The following is a 23,577-nucleotide window of genomic DNA, read 5'->3' on the forward strand; positions in this document are numbered from 1 at the left end:
ACTTTGAATAGCCAATAAGGACCAATATTTCAACTGTTTTTTCAACGTTCTGCATTATTTATTTTGCCGCAGGATTCATTCTTTTCCCTTTTGTTTAGCATTTCATTTTGTTCTCTTTACTTTTGTTTGCCATTTCATTTTCTAGCCACTGTTACCTTGCGGTGAAGGTCAGCGGCTGGATGTCACAATAGCAGTGTTGGTCAGAATTCACGTTAGAAGTGTGGTGAAATAAATGTAGGTTATTGAACGTGACCCCAGGTGTCAGAAGAATGTATGAACACTAGGGGGGCATGAGTTATTGATTAGAAGATGTTCATTTGTCTTTGTAATGGGAAGGTTGTATGTATATTGTCGCCAAATAATGAACGCAGAAAATGAAATGACAAACAAAAGTAAAGAGAAAAAAATGAAATGCTAAACAAAAGAGAAAAGAATTAAACCTGTGACGAAATAAATAACGCAGAAAAATGAAAAAACAATTGAAATATTTGTCCTTATTGGCTATTCAAAGTGAAAAGGTCCCTGCTAACAGACCCCAGCCCTCCTATCAGTGCCTAATGGCTCACATTGAAATTCACTGCTGACATAGAGCAACGTGAGAGCCCCTCTGCTACTCGGAGCCCCTCGGGACATTGTCCTGGCAGCGGGACACCTCTCCCGTTCGGAAAGGGTAAAGTGTCCTGCAGCCAGGACAATGAGCGTGCTGAGCAGGAATTTCTCAGCACACATTGTCCTGGCAGCGGGACACCTCTCCCGTTTGGCACTTTCATTGAGGTGCCTAACTGGAGAGGCGTCCCAACGACATATATCTAGGTCTTGCCCTCCCTGACAGTCCCCCACCCCCAACAAACCCAGCTCGGTACGCCGCTGTAAAGGGGGGCATAGGATTTCAGAGGAGGCTGCTGGCCCCATCCTAGCGATGCCACTTCCCTTGGGCCCCTGCAGGTGGAAGGCCCAGAGGCATAAGGTGGTCTTGTAGGAAGGAAGATTCACCCCCCCCCCCCACAAAGGAAATGGGCAACACTAGGAAGGCGTGTTTCCTGTGGCACCCAGGTGTTCAGGGAGGTGCTCAGAGTTAAAGAGATAAAGGCGACCCTGACTACTGGGTGCCAGGGTCTGCCAAATGTGGCTGGGACCAGGGGCATTGCTAGAGGGTCGGGGGGGTAAGGGGGCTATAGCCCCTGATCTTTTGGTTGTAGCCCCGGATAGAATCTCAGGAGCTACAGCCAGATAGAATCTCAGGAGCTACAGCCAAGAAACTAGCTAGCCCCCAGTCCCAACAGTTCCAACATCAGCGTAGCCCCGAGTCTTTTCCAGACCTAGCAACTCCCCTGGCTGGGACAACTAACACTCACCTGATAAACAGGAGGTCACAGCCCCTGACACTAAGATCTAAGGACCCCCTTCCATCCGGACGGTTGGAGGGCACCGGGCCTTTGTAACACAAAGAGGTGACTACCTGCACTCAGGTCAATTTTGGCCTATGTCTGGGGCAGGCAGACTAGCCCCTCTGCATACATCTTTCATTCTCTGCACAGTGCACGGTCCAGAGAGGAGAAGGGCACAGGAACAAAAGAAAACCTCCCTCCCACCCAGAGGAGGGTCAAGGAAAAAGGAGCAGCTACAAACAGGGCACATAAAAGCAATGGAAAGAGGTAACAATGACACAGCCCTAAAAACGCCTCGAAAGAAGCAAATGAAATGGGGACCAGGCAGGGAACGAGGCTCGCGCATGCGTACATTCACTTTACGACGTAACATCCCACCTTTTCTTTAAACAGAAACAACATCAACTTATAACCTTGAACTGACCCAATGTGAGTCAATGATCTGGACAGATCGTCGACTCAGTCTCCTGAGTCCAGGACATAGTCCTTAAAACGTACGGGTGGTTGGTGGCCTTGTCTCACCGGGTACCGGCTGCAACTCCCGGCAGTCGGCAGCGGTGTCACGTCACAGGGCGGTATATCCGCTGGCGTGTTGGCTTTGGGGGTTTCCGTCCTTTCATCTGGTATGGGGGCCTCCTCTGACTCTCCTTCTCGGTGGCGTACCTCTACCTTCTTGAAGAAGGACTTGTTGTGAGTTACGGTCCCTCTTTCACTAGCTGCTGTTACCATCATCCCTTTTACGTGGGTGACTGTCCAGGGTTGCGGCTCATACGTGAGCGACAGTTTGCCCTCTGGTCGGCGATTCTTGACGCGTACCGAATCTCCTACTGCTACCTCCTTTGCCCGTAGACCTCTCCACTCACTCTCCTTCTCGTTCGGGCTGCTCACTCCTGTCAAACCCTGTCGTCAATCACACCTGGCTCACGGCCCTCTATTTCCAGAATGAGCCCCCTGGGGCAGCATCCAAACATGGCCTCGGCCGGGGCAACCCCTGTCGACTGGTGGGGAGTCATTCTATATTCCCGTAGGAACTCAAACATGTTCTTCTTCAGTTCGCTTCCTCCATTTGCCGAGATGCGGAATACTTTATTCAATGTTCTCATGAATCTTTCCACTTCCCCATTGGCTCGGGGCCAGAGTGGCGACACCTTTCTGTGCTGAATCCCCCTCTGCTTCATGTACTGTGCAAACTGGTTCCCCGTGAATGGTGGCCCATTGTCGGAGCACAGAATCCTTGGGAATCCACGAGTTGCGAACATCTTTTCAAGTGCCAAGATGTAGTGTGGTCACTTGCCGTTGAGTCCCCTAGCTCTACTTCAGGGTACCTTAACCACTGGTCTACTACAGCCAAGAAATACATGCCTCTCCCAGTTGACCCAAAGTCCGCATGAACTGTGCCCCAGGGACTTCCACTCCTTTCCATGGAGTTTATGGGCGGAGCCCTCTCCGCTGGGCTTGCGGCTTGACATGGTAGGCACCTTTGCACATGTCCCTCCACCAGGCTTTCTAGGTCCGGAAACCACACCTTTGGTCTTAGCCACGCTTTCGTTTTAGCGACCCCCTGGTGACCGGTGTGTGCTAGCCCCAGGACCCGAGATATAAGTGACTGTGGGATAACAATCTGTCGCCCTCGCAGTATTAGGCCATCATCCGAGATCTAAAGTTCATCTCGTACCTTCCACAGAGCTTGTAGATCTCCCTGTGCCCTTTCTTCTCCCCTGTTGTTGTTGAGCACTTCTTTCCATTCACCGCTCCGTATGGCAGCCTGTATGACCTTGAAGACTTCGTCATTTGAGGATTCTTCGGCCACGACCTCCCTTTATTTATTTAACATTTATAAAGCGCTCACACAGCCCGCAGGCATCGAGGCGCTGTTACAGGAATTGTTTGTTTTTCTTAGTTGCGTAATTGTGTTTTTTTTTTGTCTTAGTTACATATTTATAACACGCTTAAACACCCAGAGGTTTCTAAGCGCTGACCCAGGGATCCAACCTGTTGTTGCTTCGTGTCGTCTTGCTTCCAAGACACGCACGCTGCCGCTGAGCTATCCTCCCGGGATCCTCGCTTGACAGCGTTACTGGCATGGCTCCTTCAACAATATTGTGGACAAACTCCTGAGACTCCACCAGCTCACCCGGACCTTGTCTCCTTTCACAGTTCGGATGGCACGACAGGTAGTCGGCTGGGTTGTTTGTACCAGGCCTGTATACCAGCTTCACTCCATACTCAATGAGAGCAAGCATTCACAGCTCGATACAAGGTGGAGGTTTCAACGACAAACTCGCCAGGATTGGTATCAGCGGTTTATGGTCTGTCACCACTACTACTGGTTTCCCCAGGATGTAGAGGCGAAAATGTCGGCATCCGCACAGGATCGCTAGCGCCTCCCTTTCGATTTGCGAATAGCATCTTTCAGTGTCCATTAGGGCTTTGCTCGTGTGATGCTGGAAATGCATCAGAGGGACAGGGCCTCTGAATCCTTGTCCTTTACTGCTTGTTCTGTTGTGTTTTCTGCCCAGGAGTCCATGTGGGACTCCTGGCAGTGCAGCTCTCTCTTTTGGTTTGGTGAACATACCCCTGGGATACCCTTATGGCACCCAATGGTAGGGGTACAACCCTGTGCTCCTAGTGTATGTTTTTGGGCACCTGTGGGTGGCCCACAGAGCAGGGTATGGGCTGGTGGCAGCTCCATGCTGAATTTGACAGGTGCTCTGGGTGTCCTCCATTTTGGGATACCCAGGCCCTGCCATTGGGATCAGTTGATTCCTGATAGGAAACAAGATGGCCCCTGTGGCCTCTTGCTTTCTATTGCCTGTTACCTTGTTTTCCCAAAGTCCTGGGAAGCCCTGACTCTGCCCCTTCCCCCTGACTGGCTGTTGGGGGGAAGTTCCATATATGGTGTTCTTGTGAAGGCCCAGCTAGACTGACTGGAGCCTTCCCAGTGACTGTATGTTGTGGGTACCTCCTGTGGGTGGGACCTGGGTGAATGGAGTGTGTGACCAATATACACTCCTTGTTGTGGTTGTCTGGTTTCTGGCATGAGAGACAAAGACTAAGACAGCCCTGCCCGAAACTGGCCTGAATGCAGTGTGTAGTGTTGAATGGCTGGGTACTTGTCCCAATCCACATTCCTTGTTGTGAGTGTCTGAAAGGGAGGAGTGTGGCCTGAATGCACTGTGTGCCTGATTGGGTGACTGACTGCATGAATGCCCTTCTGTATGATTGGCTCCTGAGTGTGTGCCAGCAGTGTGGATGAGAGACAGAATAGTATATCTGGGGACCTCTCACCACTAGTAATTGTTCAGAAGCGTTCAGAAGCTGAGTCTCCACTCTAAGAGTAACTGGAACTGCTGATCCTCGACGCCCAGCTGGAAGAAGAAGACTTGCTGTTGCACTTGCTCCGACCGATCTGAAAGCTGCCGAATTCGTCGAGGACTGACCCGAGAGAGGACCTGGTAAGGCACCCTCTTCCCGTGCTCCGAGGGATCATCGAGCACCGCTACATCTTCGCCGAAGCGCCCTGGAAGTCAGACCCTCGAAAGGCTACCGACCCGAGACGGGACCGCCGAGGAGATCGAAGTGAAGCACCCGGACATCGCCGCCGTCGAAGTCCATTGCCGTCGACCAGGGTTCGCAGGTCTGTGTAACCGCTGGAGGCCCGTCGAAGTTGTGTTGCCCAGCCGTGGGAGCCACTTGACGCCGTGCCGCCGACGACTGGAGCCGTCCGCTCCTTGCCTAAGAACATTTGAATCGAAGGACTCCCTCGTCCGCACCGTCGACCGCTTAATCCTGCCGGAGAAAGTCGAGGACGACCAACGCGCCGAGGAGAAACCTGCCGGTGGGTTTCCCGCCACCCGAAGACCACAAAGACTCGAACGACTCGACGCCCTTGCTGGGCCCCCGTCTTCACAATCTTTGCGGTCCAGTACAATTGTCATCGAGGTGCCCCGCACGCCTCTGCCTTGCAGGACGCCAACGCTCCGTCGTCGACGAGCACCGCTTGGATCGAAGCTGCCGCCTCATCGACGCCGTTCTACCCTGTTTGTTGTCGGACGTTCGACGCCCCGTGTCTCCCGCTTGAAAGGGAAGACATTCAAGAAGGGCCGTCGATTCCCCGACGCCGAACGCCGAGTTCCTCGATGGACGTTCGACGCCCCGTGTCTCCCGCTTGCAAGGGAAGGCATTCAAGAAGGGCCGTCGATTCCCCGCCGCCGAACGCCGAGTTCCTCGACGCTTCTCGACGCTTCTCGACGCCTCTCGACGATCCGTGACTTCCGCTTGAAAGGGGGTCGCTCAAGAAGGATCTGTCGACGCCTCTTCGAAGAACTCGACTCCACCAGGTACATTGGGGGGGGTAAAAACATTATAGGAGGGGAATAAGACTTGCAGAACAATATATGGACTGGGCTTGTGCTATATCTTTATTTTACAGGTTGCCCAGGTGGGGGGATCTCCACACAGAACTGTGTCTAGTGGTAGGGGCCAGTATTCTGCCTATTGCTCAAACCATCTTATTTTCTCTCCTCTCTCTATTGCTGGTTTCACTGTATTGATCTGTGTGACATTGTTACAGTATTGATGATGCACTTTAATGAGATCTAACACAAAGGGTGGTACCACTTTAGAATTGTATATATTTGCCATTGTTGATTTTCCTAAGTACAAAGTGAGTTATTATGATAAGTGTACATAACCTTGAATATTGGTTATATATAGACTGTGTTCTAACCAATACAGTGTGTGGACATTCCTTTGTGGGGGCTTGGGGACTACACTGTACTTAAGAACCAGCCTGCATCACCTCCTGAGAAGCTAGGCCTTGATTGCTCGACCATAGCTACCGAATAGAGAATCTAGGCGGGGGTCCTCTGTGCCTCCCCTCTACCATAGAGAGCAGAAGTACAGATCACCCCCTACCAGTCTTTACAGCTGGTGGCAGCGGTGGGATGCTTATGGTTTTAAGAATCAGTGTATAACCGTGCCACGTACAAAATATCTGCACTTTATTAAATTAAGGTTTAGTTGTGTACAAGATAACTGCATTACAAACAATGGCGTCTATTGCAAATGGCAAATTGACTCGGATGAGCTTGGAGGCTCTCCAGAGTGCTTGTGAAGCCAGGAAGTTAGACTTTGTGGATAAGTCTAGGGCTGAGCTGATAGCTGCTCTGGTGGACTACCAGACTGATGGTGAAACTCTTGATGAGGGGGGGAATGCAACCAATGAGGACTCTGCCCCTGGGGTTTCTGCTGAATCTGTTTCTGGGAATGCCGCCATTCCTGCTGCCTCTGTTCCAAACCCCAGCAATTCCTTGGAGCTTGAGTTATTAAGGATGAAATTGGCCTTTGAATACTGCAAGTTGGAAATAGATGTTGAACTTAAGAAAGAGGAGTTGGCTCAACAAGTGGAGCTCAAGAATAGGGACCTTGAACTCAAGAGCCAGGACACTGAATGTCAGAGAATCCAGCTAGAGAAAGCTAGATTGGAGACTTCAGCTAAAACCAGTGAGAGTGTCAGGTACCCAGCCACGAAGTTTATGAAAGATTTGGTTGGTGTATTTGTGGAGGGTTCAGATATCCTCCAATGGATTGAAGAGTTTGAAATGGCTTGTGCGATTCATGATGTTGATAAAAGAGATTGGGCTAAGTGTTTGTTAAGCAGAGTGCCTCAAACTGGATATGACTGTATTCTGAAGCTGAGTGTGGAAGAAAGGGGTCAGTATGAGTGTATGAAGTCTGCTTTGATTGCCAAGTTTGGCAAGACACCTACCCATTACCTTAAAAGGTTCAGGGATTTTAAGAAAAGAGAGAATGTGTCTTGGGTTGACTGGTGAGTGCTGCGCACATGAACATGATGGGGTGGATTGATGGATACAAGGTTAAGACTTTTCTTGAATTGTCCCACCTCTTGTTTTTTGAGCATTTTTCTGAAGCCTGTTCACCAGAGCTGCGTCAGTATGTGGCTGACCAGAACATTTTGGACCCCTTTAAGCTGGCTAGGTTGGCTGACAAGTGGGTCTCCCACCGGGTGTCCCCTGAGGACTCCAGTGGGAAGGACAAGGACAAAGAAAAGGGGGCCTCTCAGAAAGCTGAGGAGTCCCCCAAGCAGTCACAGTCGGGTAAACCTAAACCTCCCACTCCCAAGACCCAAAAATCTAGTGGGGATACGTCCTCTGTGGGTGGGAATAAGAGTAGTGGTCCACCTGCTGCAAAGCAGGCTCCCAGTGGTTCCAGTACCGTACCCCGCACTCCTGGCACTTGGTGGGACTGTGGGGCTCTGGATCACAAAAGGGGTGACTCCAAGTGTAAAGGTAAGGCACTTGGAGTACAGGCTGTCAGCCTGACCTACCCTTACCCCGTGTCTGAGGTGGAGGCCACTGTCCTCCCCTCCTCTACCGGGATCACATTTGGTGCTCCGGTAGAGATTTCCTTAGTGTCCCTTGGGGCCTGGGACCAGTATGCAGAAGTACTTGCGACTATCCCACAGAACACCCCGTAGGTTTTTGAGAAGTGTCCTCTTGAATGGCCAGCCTTCTACTGGTTTCAGAGACACTGGGGCAAGCATGACAGTGGTGGACAGGACCCTGCTCAAGCCAGAGGACTATGTAGGTGCTCCTCTGAGAACCACTAGGTTAGCTGGTGGGCCTCCCAAATTATCGCCTGTAGCCTTAGTCACACTCATGATTGGAGACAAAACAGCAAAGCTTCCTGTCCTGGTTCAGGACAATGTCCCTGCTAACATTCTGTTAGGAAATGATCTAGTAGAGTTGGGGTTGATCTCGGATGGTCTTCCCATGACTGCCGCTGCAGTCACTAGGTCACAGGTGACACCGGGTCTGGCTGTGAGTCAGGTACCCGAGCCAAAGGCGAGGCCTAAGGCAAGAAGAAGGAAGACCAAGAAGGCCACCTCTGTGGAGGGAACACCTTCTCTTCCTGCTGTTCCGACAGCACCCATTGGGGTCCATCCTCCGGACGGGCTGGGTCCAGTGGAAAACCCAAACTCAACTCCTGTGGGAGAAGAGACAGAAGACTCTCCTGTGGGAGAGGTTCTCAACCCGGAGGATCATCCCGACCTTCAATGCTTGTTAGCTGAAGGGGGACCCTCCCGGGCAGACCTCTGTAAGGGACAGAGAGAGTGCCACTCTCTCGAGGGACTGAGGAAATAGGCCCTGTCCCAGGCACAAGGAGAAGTGCCTAGGACATTCCGGATTTATTGGGAGGGTGAGCTCCTTGTTAGTGAGCCCACTAAGCCTGACCCTGGTGCCCTCAAGAGGTTGGTGGTACCCCAGGTTTACAGGCCCTTCCTACTGCAGTTGGCGCATGAGGTGCCCTTGGCTGGTCATCTTGGGATCAAGAAGACTAAGCAGAGGCTCTCTGCCCATTTCTACTGGCCACGGATGGGAGTAGAGGTGGAGTCCCACTGCAGGACCTGCCCATCTTGTCAGTTGTCTGGCAAGACTGGAGGCAGTGTCATTGCCCCACTGCAACCATTGCCAGTGGTTGGCACACCATTTGAGAGGGTGGGCATCGACATAGTCGGTCCCCTTGACCCTCCCACTTCAGGTGGACATCGGTTCATCCTGGTCTTGGTAGATCATGCCACCAGGTACCCTGAGGCAATACCCCTTCGGACTGTTACTGCCAAGGTAGTTGCCAGGGCTCTCCTGGGCATTTTTACCCGTGTTGGATTCCCCAAGGAGGTTGTCTCTGACAGAGGATCCAACTTCATGTCTAGTTACATGAAAACCATGTGGAAAGAGTGCGGGGTAACCTACAAGTTCTCCACCTCTTACCACCCCCAGACGAATGGTCTGGTTGAGAGATTTAATAAAACTCTCAAGGGCATGCTAGGGGCTTTGGAAGAACCCCTAAGGAGGAAATGGGATCTCCTCCTGCCATGCCTGCTGTTTGCTTACAGAGAGGTACCTCAAGAGGGTGTTGGTTTCAGCCCCATTGAGTTACTCTTTGGACATCCTGTGAGGGGGCCCCTCGCCTTGATCAGAGAAGGCTTGGAAGCCACCCCTCCAGGTCCCGCCAAGCAAGTGGGGGACTATGTGTTAGGCCTCAGACGGAGGATGACACAGATGATGGGTCAGGCAACAGCAAATCTCAAGGCCAGCCAGGAATTGAATAAGTACTGGCATGACCTTAAAGCCTCGCAAGTGGATTGGACTCCGGGACAGGAAATCCTTGTGATGGAGCCTACCAAGCCTAGAGCTTTGGCAGACAAGTGGACTGGACCCTTCAGGATCATCTCCAAGATGGGCGAAGTCAATTATCTGGTTGACATGGGAGCCTCTGGGGTAGCCCCTCAGGTATTCCATGTCAACAGGCTCAAGCCTTTCCACCAAGAGAAGTCTCATGTCTCTTGCTAGCTTCAGGGCAAGAAGAGGATGAGAGTGAGCCCCTTCCTGATTTGCTGCATAGCAACCCTCAGGATGGCTCAGTGGAGGGAGTACATCTCTCTCCGGATTTGACAACAGAGGGCCTGCAGGGCTTTGCTCCAACAGTATGCCTCTCTGTTTTCACTGACGCCAGGCCTTACACCGTGGTGTAGGCACTAGTGACAGTGTGCCTGTCAAAAGCAGGTGCTACCGTATGTCAGATACCTTCAAGAACCACATCCAGGCTGAGGTCGCCAAGATGTTGGATCTGGGTGTTATTGAACCCTCAACCAGTCCCTGGTCCAGTCCAGTGGTCCTTGTCCCCAAGGCAAGTTCCCAGGCGGGTACCAAGGATTGGAGGTTCTGTGTGGACTACTGAGGAGTCAATGCCGTCACCAAAACTGACGCGCACCCATTGCCCAGGGCTGATGAGCTTGTGGACACCATAGGTGCGGCCAAATTTGTGAGCACCTTTGACCTTACCTCAGGCTATTGGCAAATAGCTCTGATGGACCATGCCAAGGAAAAGACGGCCTTCTCAACACCTGAGGGACTCTACCAGTTTAGGGTCATGCCTTTTGGGTTGAAGAATGCCCCTGCCACCTTCCAGAGATTGGTCAACCATGCGCTCAGTGGGCTGGAAGCCTTTTGTGTGGCTTACTTAGACGACATTGCTGTCTACAGTTCCACCTGGGAAGAGCATTTGACACATCTGGATAAGGTGTTGCAGGCCTTGAAAAGGGCTAACCTCACTATCAAGGCCACCAAGTGCCAGATAGCTCAGGGGAAAGTTACCTATCTTGGTCATGAGGTAGGAGGGGGTCAAATCCAACCTCTCGCCAGTAAAGTACAGAATGTACAGAACTGGGAGACTCCCACTACTCAAACCCAGGTGAGAGCCTTTTTGGGCCTCACTGGGTACTATCGCAATTTCATGGCAGACTATGGAACCATAGCTGCACCCCTGACAGCTCTAACTTCCCCCAAACAGCCTAGGAAGGTTAATTGGACCGAAGACTGTCAGAGGGCCTTTGATGGCTTGAAAGAAAGTCTGTGTAGGGCACCTGTGTTGTGTGCGCCTGACTACAGCCGACCCTTTATCGTCCAGACGGATGCCTGCGACACCGGAATTGGAGCTGTCTTGTCCCAGTTAGATGACAAAGGGAGAGAACATCCTATCATATTCATCAGTAGACAACTCAAGGATAGAGAATTTAGGTGGGCTACTGTTGAAAAGGAGTGTTTTAGCATAGTTTGGCGCCTTAGGCGTTTTAGGCCCTACCTTACGGGGTCTACCTTCAAGGTCCAAACAGATCATAAGCCCCTGAAGTGGCTTATGCAGATGAAGGGTGAGAATCCGAAATTGCTCAGGTGGTCCATTAGCCTGCAAGGGCTAGACTTCACCATAGAGCACAGACCAGGGAAGAGTCACGATAATGCAGATGGCCTTTCCAGAAGGTATGTTGACCGTCTGGATGAGGGTGTCTATCCCGTGGGAGATTAGACACCCTCCACCTCAGTCTGGGGGGGGGGGGGGGCAACTGTGATGCTGGAAATGCATCAGAGGGACAGGGCCTCTGAATCCTTGTCCTTTACTGCTTTTTATCGTGTGTTCTGTCGTGTTTTCTGCCCAGGAGTCCATGTGGGACTCCTGGCAGTGCAGCTCTCTCTTTTGGTTTGGTGAACAGACCCATGGGATACCCTTATGGCACCCATGGGTAGAGGTACAACACTGTGCCCCTAGTGTATGTTTTTGGGCACCTGTGGGTGGCCCACAGAGCAGGGTATGGGCTGGTGGCAGCTCCATGCTGAATTTGACAGGTGCTCTGGGTGTCCTCCATTTTGGGATACCCAGGCCCTGCCATTGGGATCAGTTGATTCCTGATAGGAAACAAGATGGCCCCTGTGGCTTCTTGCTTTCCATTGCCTGTTACCTTGTTTTCCCAAAGTCCTGGGAAGCCCTGACTCTGTCCCTTCCCCCTGACTGGCTGTTGGGTGGAAGTTCCATATATGGTGTTGTTGTGAAGGCCCAGCTAGACTGACTGGAGCCTTCCCAGTGACTGTATGTTGTGGGTACCTCCTGTGGGTGGGAACTGGGTGATTGGAGTGTGTGACCAATATACACTCCTTGTTGTGGTTGTCTGGTTTCTGGCATGAGAGACAAAGACTGAGACAGCCCTGTCCGAAACTGGCCTGAATGCAGTGTGTAGTGTTGAATGGCTGGGTACTTGTCCCAATCCACATTCCTTGTTGTGAGTGTCTGAAAGGGAGGAGTGTGGCCTGAATGCACCGTGTGCCTGATTGGCTGACTGACTGCATGAATGCCCTTCTGTATGATTGGCTGCTGAGTGTGTGCCAGCAGTGTGGATGAGAGACAGAATAGTATATGTGGGGACCTCTCACCACTAGTAATTGTTCAGAAGCGTTCAGAAGCTGAGTCTCCACTCTAAGAGTAACTGGAACTGCTGATTCTCAACACCCAGCTGGAACAAGAAGACTTGCTGTTGCACTTGCTTCGACCGATCTGAAAGCTGCCGAATTCGTCGAGGACTGACCCGAGAGAGGACCTGATAAGGCGCCCTCTTCCCGTGCTCCGAGGGATCATCGAGTACCGCTACATCTTCGCCGAAGCGCCCTGGAAGTCAGACACTCGAAAGGCTGCCGACCCGAGACGGGACACCGAGGAGATCGAAGCGAAGCACCCGGACATCGCCGCCGTCGAAGTCCATTGCCGTCGACCAGGGTTCGCAGGTCTGTATAACTGCTGGAGGCCCGTCGAAGTTGTGTTGCCCAGCCGTGGGAGCCACTTGACGCCGTGCCGCCGACGACCGGAGCCGTCCTTGCCTAAGAACATTTGAATCGAAGGACTCCCTCGTCCGCACCGTCGACCGCTTAATCCTGCCGGAGAAAGTCGAGGACGACCAACGCGCCGAGGAGAAACCTGCCGGTGGGTTTCCCGCCACCCGAAGACCACAAAGACTCAAACGACTCGACGCCCTTGCTGGGCCCCCGTCTTCACAATCTTTGCAGTCCAGAACAATTGTCATCGAGGTTCCCCGCACGCCTCTGCCTTGCAGGACGCCAACGCTCCGTCGTCGTCGAGCACCGCTTGGATCGAAGCTGCCGCCTCATCGACGCCGTTCTACCCTGTTTGTTGTCGGACGTTCGACGCCCCGTTTCTCCCGCTTGAAAGGGAAGACATTCAAGAAGGGCCGTCGATTCCCCAACGCCGAACGCCGAGTTCCTCGATGGACGTTCGACGCCCCGTGTCTCCCGCTTGAAAGGGAAGGCGTTCAAGAAGGGCCGTCGACGCCTCTTCGAAGAACTTGACTCCACCAGGTACATTGGGGGGGTAAAAACATTATAGGAGGGAATAAGACTTGCAGAACAATATATGGACTGGGCTTGTGCTATATCTTTATTTTACAGGTTGCCCAGGTGGGGGGATCTCCACCGAGAACTGTGTCTAGTGGTAGGGGCCAGTATTCTGCCTATTGCTCAAACCATCTTATTTTCTCTCCTCTCTCTATTGCTGGTTTCACTCTATTGATCTGTGTGACATTGTTACAGTATTGTTGATGCACTTTAATGAGATCTAACACAAAGGGTGGTACCACTTTAGAATTGTATATATTTGCCATTGTTGATTTTCCTAAGTAAAAAGTGAGTTATTATGATAAGTGTACATAACCTTGAATATTGATTATATAAAGACTGTGTTCTAACCAATACAGTGTGTGGACATTCCTTTGTGGGGGCTTGGGGACTACACTGTACTTAAGAACCTGCCTGCATCACCTCCTGAGAAGCTAGGCCTTGATTGCTCGACCATAGCTACCGAATAGAGAATCTAGGCGGGGGTCCTCTGTGCCTCCCCTCTACCATATAGAGAGCAGAAGTACAGATCACCCCCTACCACTCTTTACAGCTTGCATAGGCAATTGGGCGCATGTTCACTCTGGCATCCGCTTGCATAAGTATAGCACCCATCTACCACTATCTCCGACTCGGCAGTGGGGTCAAAATAGGCCATGGTGTCCTGGTCTGAAAGAGCTTTCTTTAGGTCCTGAAATGCTTCCTGTTCTCTTTTCTCCCATATCCATGGCACATCGTTCCTAGTCAGGGCCCGGAGTGGTTCAGATAGCGAAGCAAGGCCCTTTATGAATCGACCACAGTAATGGACCATTCCAAGGAAACTGCGCACCTCGGTGGAAGATTGGGGCGCCGCGGCTTCCCGGATGTCTCTGATTTTCTCTGGGTCAGGCGATACTCCATTCGCGTGAAATATGAATCCAAAAAATTTGATGCGATCCCGAAAGAACTCGCACTTTCCCCGATGAAGTGTAAGGCCCAGTTCTTTCAACCTCTGCAGAGTCATCTCTAGCCGGTTCATGTGCTCCATCTGGGATGCTGCAAATACTAAAATGTCATTGCTCATATTGAGCTCTCCCTTAGGCCTGCTAGTGCCCCCTTATGGCATTTTGAAAAACTTCTGCGGCAGAGGACACACTAAAACAGGGACGTTTGAACTGGTAGAGTCCTTCATGAGTAGTGAATGTGGTTATATACCGCGAGTCCGGGTGGAGTTCCAGTTGATGATACCCAGACCGCAGGTCAAGTTTAGAAAAAACCTTGACCCCCTGCAGCTCGCCTACAATGTCGTCCAGCGTTGGCATGATATGGCGTTCCCGTTTGATGGCAGCATTCGGGAGGCGCATGTCCACACAGATGTGGACAGCACCCAGTTCTTTTGGTTTGGGTGCCACAACGATAGGCGAGACCCAGGGAGTTGGCCCTTCGACTCTCTCGATAATGTCCATCTCGATGAGCGACTGGAGCTCCTTTTCCATTTGTGATCTGAGGTGAAAAGGTATTCTTCGGTGTTTGAGTGCCGTAGGCAGTATTGTCTCATCAATATGTAGGCGTACTGGGTCCGCCTTTTTTTTGCCCACCCCCTGGAAGATGCTTGAAAACTTGTTGAGAAGCTGGTCAACGTCCACTTGGTATACTGCAAAAATGTACAATGTTCAGGGCCTCCGATGCGGCACAGCTCAGCAGCGAGTGCGGGCTGACGTCGGTGACGTAGAAGCGTGCCTTGATTGCATTGGCCCCATGTGTCACAGGCGCAACAAATACACCCTGAATCTGCAGTGGTGTGTCGCCCCCAAAAGTGTATATTCTGGCTTTTGATGTATTCAACGGCGGTGGGCCCGGGATGACTTTGTAGTGCTCTGCGGCTAACACACACACAGAGGCTCTAGTGTCGATCAGTACTGGTGTGGGGGCGCCTTGAATGTCGACGAAACATGTGGGTTGTCTTCTTTTCTTGGCTCCAGTGGCCAGGTACGAGATGAAGAAGATCTCCTCATCTTCTTCCTCCTCCTCCGCGATGTTTAGCCTCTGAGCGTCCTGTTCCAGCGTAGCGATGCTTCGTTGTCTCCTGAAACTGCTTCTCCTCGCTCTTGCGGGCCCTCTGTGTGTATCACTGGAGCGGCCGCACAACATATCCTCGCGTAGTGCCCCGGTGTGCTGCACCTCCTGCAGACCCTGGTCTTTGCTGGACAATCCTCTGAGTGTGGTAGATCATACCCACAGTACTGGCACACTGCTGGGGAGCCCTGCACAGGTGATGCTTCTTGGCGTTTTTGGCTCCAGCGTGTTTTGGACGGGGTTGATCTCCCTACAGCAAACGCTTCGTGTCCTTTACACGGGCGTACTGCAGAACCCATTTTCGCGCCTCTACTCTCTACGAGCTCATACACCCTGCCATTGTCCAGTATCTGTGTCAATGTCATGCCTGATTCTCGTAGAAACTGCCTTTGCAGTTTGCTGGAGCTGCATCCCTGTATAAGTTGGTTTCGAATCATTTCCTCCTCATTGACCCACCTGCAGGTGCTCGATAGTTGACGCAGACGTGCGCAAAACTGGTCCAGGGATTCGTCATCGGGTTGTTTCTCCCCACACATGACAAATCTGTCGAAATCAACGTTTGACAGTGGGATAAAGTGGTATTGGAGCACAGTTTTGACAGCTGCATATGTCACTATTTGAAGGTTCAAGGATTCATATATTCGCAGAACTTCCGTACCTGCCGAATATAATAACGTCACAACCTTCGCATCATCATCGTCATCCCCAGTCACTCTGAAAAACATATCCAATTTTTTTTATCCACAAGAGCCATTTGGGGCCCAGCTTGGAGGGTGGGCCGGAGGTGTCAAACTCTTACATCGGTGGTAGTGATCCAAGTTGTCGCCTGGCTACTCTTGCAGGTGTTGGCACTTAGCCGTTGCTGTCAGCCATACTTGCAGGACGGACAGGCACCTCTCTTCACAATGGAGGCCGCAAACCTGATCTTCTTAAATGTAGACGTACCTGGGCATGTAGACTGTGGCGATGTGATGGACCCACCTTCAATGCAGTCCACTGGCTGTGTATCAGGGTCTGGCCAGCCTTTTTACCATCATGCCGTGAAGGGAATTGTCTCCACGGGCCAGAAATGCGGCCCTCCGGACTGGACGACCACAAGGGTTTCAAAAATGGAGACAAATGACTTCTCTGGCACGTGGCAGCGCATGAGCACCCTCGCGGGCCGCTACTGCGTCACGCGCCGAAAATCAAAGATGGCCACCATCACTCGTGTCGGGTCTGGACTGCGTCAGATGAAAGATACGTGTTTGACACGCTCACGCATATCAAATGACTTCCTCGTGGCAGCCGTCCTTGTCGCCAATGTGGTGGCTTAGCCCGTGCCTCGGGCCGCCTCACTCGCACGCATGCATGCACTCACACAAAGAGAAACTGGCACACACGTCTTCTGCTCGTAAGGTCCCGGCGGCAACTGCCATATGGACCGTCTTTATTACAACAGCGCATAGGTGGCCGGGAACGAGGCTCGCGCATGCATACATTCACTTTATGACGTAACAGGAGGGACTCACAACTGTAGTTAACTGAAGAAACAGAGGGACAGATGATTCATAAACTTAGATTCCAAAAATTCTGAGGACCACGGAAAACGTTGCAGTGCAGTAAGCAGACGCAAAGCGAAGCGCAAGCTTTCTCGCAGGCGTGGCTTACAAAGGCAGCCACGCTCGACGTCTATAGCAGCACTATGGATAAAGCGGCAACCAACTGGGCGGCCATATTAGGACACCAGGAAGTCCAATTATGGTCCATTAAGGATATACTGCAGAAGGACCAATCGTACGCATACACCAGGAACTCCATACTAATGACCATTTGACCCCTAAATTGGGAACCAAACCCTTCTTGATACACCATTGAGGTGCAAAACCAGGCACTTTGGTAGTGATCATGACATATTTGGCCACTGGCACCGGCCTGTGCTGCAGAAAGCCGACAACACACGGCAAAGCAGAGAGGCACGGCGGAAGTTGTTCGAAAGCTTCCACAGTCCGCCCAACAACAAGCTCCTTAAAGGGGCAGGCAACAGGACAATGCTTGCTGCGGCGTTGCAACGTGTGCAGCCAAGCGAAAACACACGACCCACAACGGGGTATTTCAGCGGTGACAGCACAACTAACAGAGAAACACAGGGCCGGCAATCGTAAAAGCAGCCACTACACCACAGTGGATCAGAGAGGTACGGTGGCTGGCTAAGGAGTTGCAGGACGCTTCCTCCTGCATAAATCACACCTTTAAACAGTGCCAGAAAATCCCCCTTTTCAATTTTATAAAAACTGTTGGTGAAGTTTAACATCTACAGAAGCAACACCCAGTGCAGAGGCTTTTAACCAGCAGGGGGGCATGCCAAAAACAGGCAACAGCAGCAGAGAGATGAGCAGGAAAGATGACACACACACTCAGCCTCAAAGAGAAATTACTCTTGGAATGGGCTACAGAAGCAGAGGCGGCACAAGGCATGGATGCAATCAGGAAGAAGATGTCCGAGATCACCGCAGGAAGCGGGGACATTGAAGCAGACCTCGTGACAGAGGGAGAAAACGAGAAGGAAGTGGACCATGCTGAGCAAGAAGCCCTGGAGGAGAAAGAGGGGCCAGGATGTTCGAGGCATGCCAGCCATAGCAGATGACAACACAGGAAAGAAAAGGAAAAAGAGGGGCCAGGATGTTCGAGGCATGCCAGCCATAGCAGATGACAACACAGGAAAGGAAAGAAAAAACGGGTACTGTGCAGACAGACGTGGGGGCAAGGTTGGAACCATTTTTAAAATGGCATAGAGAAGGGGGCTCTGGAAAGAAAAAGAAGAAACTTAGTAGGGAAGACACTAGCAGCTCCAGCAGTGAAGGGGAAAGTTCAGACACAGGGTCTGAGACGGAGAGCGAAGATGGCCAAGGCCACCTCACAGCATGGGTTGGGCCAAACAACAGTAGTGAAAAACGAGGCCTCATGGCCACCAAATTTGGCAGGCGCACAGCGGGGGGGGGGGGGAGTGTTAGCAAGATTGATAAAAAGACTATTGCATGGCACACCAAACATAAAATCAATAGGGGGATATGGAAAAAAAAAAAACAATTTATTGCAATATTCTCCCTACTGGATTACGAAGAGATGGGGTTTAACATTATAAAGAAAGACAGGAAAGAGGATGAGAAGGAGAGAGTAAAGAGACCACAAATAGAGAAAACCATACAAAACTGGGGAGCAGCTTTCCACATACTGTCCACAATAATCTTTGATTGATTGATTGAAGAGGGCACCACGCTAATCGCTTATCACCTCCAGGATACTCCAAATCTATAATACCTTTGGGGAGGGATTCGTGGCTAAATTATGACTTGGAATTCAGGTAGGAAATGCAGAAATTCCCAGAGTTAGGTTGGAAAGAAGAGGATGCAAAGTTATATAGTTATATATGTTTCACGTCTTGAAAGAGAATATTTTGCACATCGCACATAGCAAGAAACAAGAGAATGAGGGACAGGGCCATAGGAGGGGGGCCTCAAGACATTGCAGTACCCATAGCATAGAAACCAAAGAGGCACCTCTCCACACTACAGGCCCAGACACCCCTTTCAGAAATCTGCCCCATCGGAGAAGAGATCTGGACAACAGAACCAAAGTTATGCAACACCTCGCAACTCGGTGGAACAAGGGGTAACACCACAGCATACTGCTGGAACTTTGGGAAAGGTTTCTGCAGTTGGGGGGAAAGACTGTAAATTCAGACATCAGTGCAGCACATGTGGGGGTGAACACGGCAGTGGGAGATGTACCAAGAACTTGCACCCGCGACAAGGCCCCAAACATACAGATGGGAAAAGCGTACTTTAAATTTAAGATGGGGGTCTGACCAATACAACTGGACAAGTTACTGTTATGGTTGCAACACTTTCCCGGTGTAACGACAAGAGACTTAATAGCGAGGGGTTCAAACAAGGCTTTAAAATCTCTTTTGAGGGACATGGCTTCCTGCACATCCTCAACAATCCAAAATCCGGCATGGCCCTCCCAGAAATAATTTGAGAAAAAATAAAGAAAGAATTGGGATTGGGCAGGATAGAGGGCCCATTTGATAGACCTCCTTTTGCAGAATTCATGTGCTCGCCCTTAGGTCTGGTTCCCAAGAATGAAAAAGGTGAGTTTAGAATGATACATCACTTGTGCTACCCACCGGGCAGCTCTTTCAATGATGGGATCCCTGCCACGGAAGCAGCAGTTTCATACAGCAGCTTCCAAGATGCAGTTGACTTAGTCTAGTCAGGTTAACAGGGCGGAATGCACTAATGGCTAAAGCAGACATTGGGCCTCTTTACGAGTTTGGAGGTAGCCATGCCCTTAATAAGGGCATGGCTTCCCCCCAAACTCGGGTCCGGGTCCCGCAAAAGTGGACTTACCGGGCCATTCTGACCTTGGAGGGCCCAGTAATTCCCATTCGCGGGACACGGACCCGGTACGTCCCCATTCCCATTTGAGCCCCCATAGGGCTCAATGGGAATGGGGAGGATGGTAGCAGCGGTACCATTAATAACGGTACCGCTGCTACCATCCTAGTCTGCTTGCGGGTGCCGCTCTTCACGCCTGGTCTGACCAGGCGTCCAGAGCGGCACCCGCAAGCAAACTCCGAATGTTGCAGCCAGGTAACAACAGCGCTGGTAGCACTACCGGCGCCATTGTTGCCTTACTGCAACACTCCTAATGAGGCCCATTCGGTCAGCTTTCAGGCTGCTGCCGGTACACAAGAGTGCCTACAAGTGGCTCTGTTTCCACTATGACAAAAAATGTTACTTTGATAAATGCCTCCCGATGGGCTGCGCAATTTAATGCGCCTATTTCAAACAAGTTCTTTCCTGCAATTACCCTACAAAGGGCAATGCCTGGGATTAGAGTAGTGCACTACTTAGACGATTTCCTCTACAATGGACCAGAAGTGTCCAAACAGTGCAGCAAAGCTATCAATAAATACAGCGAAATCATGAAAGGTTTAGGGGTCCCACTGGCAGGGGAAAAAACAGTAGGCCAAACACAAGTACTGTCTTTTTTAGGAATTGAAATTGATTCCCAAAAGGGAGAGTGTCGCATACCTAAAGAAAAGGGGGATGATCTGCTTGAAGCTATAATGAAAAACTCAGGCACAACAAAGCGACCCTAAAAGAAATACAGTCACTGGCAGGTAAACTAAACTTTGTAACCAGGATCATGCCACAGAGGTCTAGAAATGAAAATGAGAGGTGCAACTAAACACCACCACATAAGGCTGGGCAACACAATAAAGAAAGATTCAGATGTATGGGATGGATTGCTCGAACATTTAATGGAAAAGTCATATGGCGCACGCCTACAAATGACATTGACAGAAGGGTCTTGTTCACTGACGCTTCAGGGGGCAAGGGTATTGGAATATGCTTCGGCAACACATGGTGCTCAGGCATGGCGATATACATATGGGGGGACAACTTGAAACAACACAGAGCTAGTCACTTGGTCTGACAACTTGGCAGTTGTGCACGTGTCAAACATAAGCTCCACATCCTGCAAACTAGTACTAAATGCTCTAAGAGAAATAACCAAATACCCTTAAATGCAACATTGTAATTAAAGCAAGGCACATTGCGGGCAAGGAAAATGACACTGCTGACGCACTGTCCCATTTTCTGTTTCAAACTTTCAGAGCACTAAACCCCCAGGCAGAGGCGCAGAGGACTGCGGTACCAAGAGAAGTGTGGTCAATCATGGAGTGAAACAAACTGCAGCACAGCATCCCCTAAGAAAAGGAGGTCCAAAACAAAATCGTGCACTTGACCACACCCAGGGTACGGGTGCTGCCGGCAATAAATCAAGCCATCAAACACCAACAGGTGAGCCTGCAGGCATTTTGGGGGAGCTGGCAAAAAATGCTTTGGCACAAAAAAACTGCAAAACTGTACAGCAAATGCCTCAAGCAATTTGGCGAAATAACTAAGGTCATTAACATCAGAGAAATACAGGAAGACCATGTGAATGATTTTATGGAATGGGCCTTCAGGCAGAACAAAAAGAAGGCATGGGCATTGAACATTTGGCGGCAGTGGCTTACCATTGCAAACTGGTGGGGGAATAGACCCCACACACAGCGCACTGACCTGATATGCATTAAAGGGGTGGGCCAAGCTAGAAGGATCAAAGAAGGACAGTAGGCGCCCCCTAAACTTTGGGAAAACTAAAAAACTTAATAGATATACTGCACATTCAACTATTTCTGGCCTTTTAGGATAAGTGAAATAGCATCAAAAAATACACTTTCTGATGAGGGTCTAGCAGTATCAGACATTCAATCTGGGAAAAGAATGCATGGCCATTATGCTTAGAAGATCAAAAACAGATCAGATGGGAAATGGGAGAATTATTAACCTGTCTTGCATTGACAACAGAAAATACTCCTCAATTTGCAACACCAGAGCTTTTCTTGGCAAACGCTCAGGGGTGAGGGGGGCAACTCCTAAGACATAAAAATGGCATTTCTCTTAGCAGGTTCAAGCAAAGAACAGTACTGAAGAAGGCGAAAAGGGCAGTGGGGTGGGACCGAGCAGAATTTGGTTCACATTTCTTCAGGATTGGGGCAGCAATCTCAGCCTGTATGGGAGGTCTGCAGGAAAAGCAATCAAGGGTATCAAGGGTTGGAAATCTGTTCTATAAAAAAAAAAACACATCATGACAGATTTAATCTAACAGACTCCTCTCCCCCATGTTTTGTTTCACCCCTCAGGGAGAGCTCCATTTAAGTCAGCTTGGATTGTTGGGCACTCCGTGGAGAGAGCAAGCAGATGGCTGGAGGATACACAGGGGGGGTTGCACTTCCAGAGAACTGTCCCTTATTGGTGGGACAAGCCTAGCATGAGCTGGGGGGATCTGCACAACAAGCTAGCCGACCCATTGGTGGTCAGCGCCCCCCACCTGATTTCCAGATAATACACCTTGGGAGCAATGACCTGGTACGGGGAAGAAAGTCCCTACTAACAGAAATGTGCACCTCGCTCAGGAGGATTGCACAATGCTGGAAACAGACAGAAGTCATGATGTCTGAAATCCTGCCCTGGCAACATTTACAAGGGGCAGAGTCCAATAAAGCAGTAGAAATTTCCAGGGGAAAGTTAAACAATTTCTGCACATACACAGCCTCAAGTTCATCAAACACGGGGCCACTACACTAAATAACAAGAAATAATTTCTCGATGACGGGGTACATTTATCTATCGAAGGAATGGAGATTTTCACAAGGAATATTGTTTGGACTTTGGCAGGAAGGGGGTGTACATAGGGGTTTATTTTGGGGGGACCTGAGGGGCTATATGAGGGGCCGTATAGCCCCTCAGGGTGGCGGCAGGGATCAGCCTTTGGTGGTCCCGTCTCACCTGATCCCATGTTACCCAAAATGTTCATACCATTTATGTTTTTTGTTGGTTGTTTTTGTATGCATAGATTCTTGTCTAATAAAGCTTGCGGCCATATTTTCCAGCTTACCCGGCAAGGGTCTCATTATTGTACATAATGACCATGTAGGAGGGATGGGCGGGCCGGTATAAGGTTTGTTTCTTTTATTCAGACGCACCTGCACAGCTTCCCCGCACTACAACACTTCCAGGCTTATGTAACTGTTCCTCAAATAAAAGCTGCCTCACCCCCGCTGTTCGTGCCCCCCGCCCACTCCACTTCCCATTCGCCCTCCCCCAGCCTTCCCTCATCCTTCATAGCCCCGGTTTGCAGCCGTGGGTTGTGGGCAAGTGTCAGATTTTAAGCCCCCAGCTCTGCTTTTGTTTGACCGAGCGCTCAAAGGGAGAGAGAGAGGTCGCGCCTGAAAGCTTGCTCTTCACTTCCGCTGCAATGAGCCTCATCGATTAGTCTGCCCTGAATATTTTAAAGTGTTTGTTTGCGTAGCGTTCTGTCACTCTTAAGAGCTCAGCTGTGTTCCCGTCTGGTTCACCGCCTCGGGCCCTTCCGTGCAGGAGAAACGCCAACCGAATTACAGAAAGGAAGGCTGCCCATTGAAAAGCCTGATTACCGCGGAAAGGCCATCTGTGATTGTTTACCTTGGCAGATAAATTCATAATCCCAGTTTTACTGTATTTATGTTTGCACACATCTCCATCTGTATTTTTCCATATTGATTGTGTGCACATATTTTGTGTATTTTCCCACATGTATTTGTATCAATTATTTTTCTAAGAGTACTTTCAAATTGGGAGTCGCCCGGAACGCATGTTCACGTCAGTAATCTCTTTCCTTATTGGCTGACAGCAGCGCAGATTCCGCTGCACCCAGCAGGGGCTCACTGTTGCTATTTTTAGGGCAGTGCTATGTTATACAACGCTTCATCAACCCAAGACTGAAGCCCCCAAGGATGC

The sequence above is a fragment of the Ambystoma mexicanum genome, chromosome 2p (genome assembly GCF_040938575.1).
Source record: "Ambystoma mexicanum isolate Mex_15411 chromosome 2p, UKY_AmexF1_1, whole genome shotgun sequence".
In the NCBI taxonomy this organism is placed as follows: Eukaryota; Metazoa; Chordata; class Amphibia; order Caudata; family Ambystomatidae; genus Ambystoma; species Ambystoma mexicanum.